Genomic DNA, 2884 nt, shown 5'->3' on the forward strand with positions numbered 1-2884 from the left:
AAACACTGCAGATAGACCTAAGCTGGAATACGATTGGGATTGCATTCTGGCTGGTCTGTGGAAGGGGGTGACCAACCAAAGAAACCTCAGTAAGGTCCAGGAATTTAGAGAGCAACCTAATGACAGTTTCTCAGAGTTCTTACAGTAGGGTTTTGAAGACTTTGGACAATACATGGATATTGATCCAGAAGCCCCAGAATTTAAAAATGGCATACATGAGGTTTATTAGTCAAAGTGTCACAAATTCTTGGAAAAAGCTGAAAAAGCTGTATGGGCCTTTATGAATGTCTTTGTCTTAGTTGGTGGATATTGCTTTCAATGTATTTACTGATACAGATGAAGAAATAGAAATAAAAATGAAAAATAAACAAACAGCTGACTTGTTGGCTGAGGCTTTGACTCAAGGAGTTCCTAGACCGTGATAGGGACCCCAGCAAGCACATCATCTAAGGTAGGATCACCTTGGCCCCAAACTATCAATAAAAAGGGTTGTCTCATTGCAGGTCCCAAACAGTGTGCCTATTCAAAACAGAAAGATGACTGGAAAAAAGATTACTCATGCCTCAAAAGCCCAATGCTGGGAAAAGTTAGCCTTCAGTCCACTTAATTCCCCAGATGGCTAAAGGGCTTGAAGCAGATCAGGAAGAATAGGGCTGAGGTCTTCCTCCTGACCCAAACAATACCTTCTATATTTCCCATATAGAGCCTTGGGCAGAAATGACAATAGGAAATCGGTTTTTGAAGTATTATGTAGATGCTGGTACTGCTTATTCAGTATTGAACACTCAGTTGTCTAAATTTTCTTTTGAGTTTATAAAAGTGGCCGGGGTCTTTGGAAAGATACTGACAAGATTACTTCTCCAAACTTTGTGCTTTCAACTAGGATAAACTCATTTAAAAGCTGGTTTCCTATACATGCCTGAATGTCCTATTTGTTTGTTGGGACAACACTTCCTGGCCAAATTAAATGCTTAAGTTACCTTTTCTCTGCATTGGATGAACATTCAGGGGCCCCCAGAAAAAGTCTGTGTTCTTCAGTTTGCCTTGTTGCAAAGAGAAGTTATTGAAAATGCCCCCACACCAGAAGAGGTATAAGACAGGGGTCCCCAACCTCTGGGCCACAGACAAGTACCAGTCTATGGCCTGTTAGGAACCGGGCCACACAGCAAGATGTGAGCATTACCACCTGAGCTCTGCCTCCCATCAGAACAGCGGCAGCATTAGATTCTCACAGAAGTGCAAACTCTATTGTGAACTGTGCATGCAAGGAATCTAGATTGTGTGCTCCTTATGAGAATCTAACCAATGCCTGATGATCTGAGGTGGAACAATTTCATCCCAAAACCATTACCACCACCCCCATTCGCCACCACTATCTGTGGAAAAATTGTCTTCCATGAAACCAGTCCTTGGTGCCAAAAACGCTGGGGACACTGCTTTAGGAGGTGAGTCCAGAAACTTGGGCAGATGAGGCCAGAGAAAGTGAAAACCACACTCCCAGTGTGAGTCAAGGTTATGCTAGAGTAACAGTGAAAAACCTAAAACAGTACACTAAGGGAGAACAGGCACAGTGGGGCATTTAGCCTTTATTGTTTGCCTTCTTACAATATGAGCACATTAGACCCTGTCAGATCCTGTGCAATATGCCTATTCTGCCAGTATAAAAGCCTGGACTTAAAGAATATACATTTATACAGGATTTGAGGGCCAATAAGCAGATTATGGAAGACATCCATCCAGTGATCCCCAATCCTCACACACTACTCATGACATTGCCTAGTAAGTTTGGCTGATTTTCAGCTTCAGAGCTAAAAGATGTCTTTTTCTGTATTCTGCTGAATCCAGAGTCCCAATAACTGTTTGCCTTGGAATAACAATACCATATTCTAAAGACTAACAGCTCTTCTGTTGGACAGTGCTTCACCAAGGTTTCAAAAACTCTCCAACTATCTTTGGGGAAATAATTGCCAAGGACCTCTGAGACCTCCAATTAAAAGATGAGACTTTGTTACAGTATGTTGATGACAAGTAATAGCCTGCACTACTAAGACAGACTCTGACCAGAACACTATATTGACTTTAAATTTCCTGGCAGAAGAGGGATACAAGGCCTTTGGGTTAGGCTGTTTTGCATTGCTATAAAGGAATACTTGAAACTGGGTAATTTATAAAGAAGGGAAGTTTTACCTTGTCCCGTGGTTCTGCAGTCTGTACACGAAGCATGGAGCTGCCATCTGCTTCTGGTGATGGCTTCAGAAAGCTTATATTCATGGCAGAAGGTGACAGGGGAAGCTGGTGTATCACATGGTGAGAGATGTCCCTTTCATTTACACATCCTTGGATTTTCAAAATATCTTCCTTTACTCTTAAAGCTTTAATCACCCTTTTGTTCCTATTTCCATTACTGCAATGTTTAGAATAGCACAATGATACTGTAAACAAGCTGTCTCAGAATACTGCTACTGGAGAAAACTTGTCAAATTGTTGGATCTGTCAGAAATTCCCAAAGATCATTCAAGATATACATTTTTCATTAGTGACTTCTTAGATCACGGACTTCTTAGATGTCCACAATCACATTGTGGTTCATTGTCTGTGAATAACGGAGAGTTTTGCTTCTTCTTTTCCAATCCTTTTATCTTTCATTTCTCTCTCTCTGTCTTTTCTGCTTGCCTGGGATCTTCAGACAAGATTTGATAGTAATGATGATAGCACATGTCTTTATCTTGTTTATATTTTCAGTTGGATGGTTTTAGTGTTTTATCATTACCTGTGATCAGGTTTATGGTTTACCAGGCTAGGGAACTAATCTGTTAAAAGACTTTTTTGTTTTTAATAAAGACTGGTGCTATGCTTTGAATATGTCTTTTCCAGAGTTCATGTT

The sequence above is a fragment of the Symphalangus syndactylus genome, chromosome 24, assembly GCF_028878055.3.
Source record: "Symphalangus syndactylus isolate Jambi chromosome 24, NHGRI_mSymSyn1-v2.1_pri, whole genome shotgun sequence".
Classification (NCBI taxonomy): domain Eukaryota; kingdom Metazoa; phylum Chordata; class Mammalia; order Primates; family Hylobatidae; genus Symphalangus; species Symphalangus syndactylus.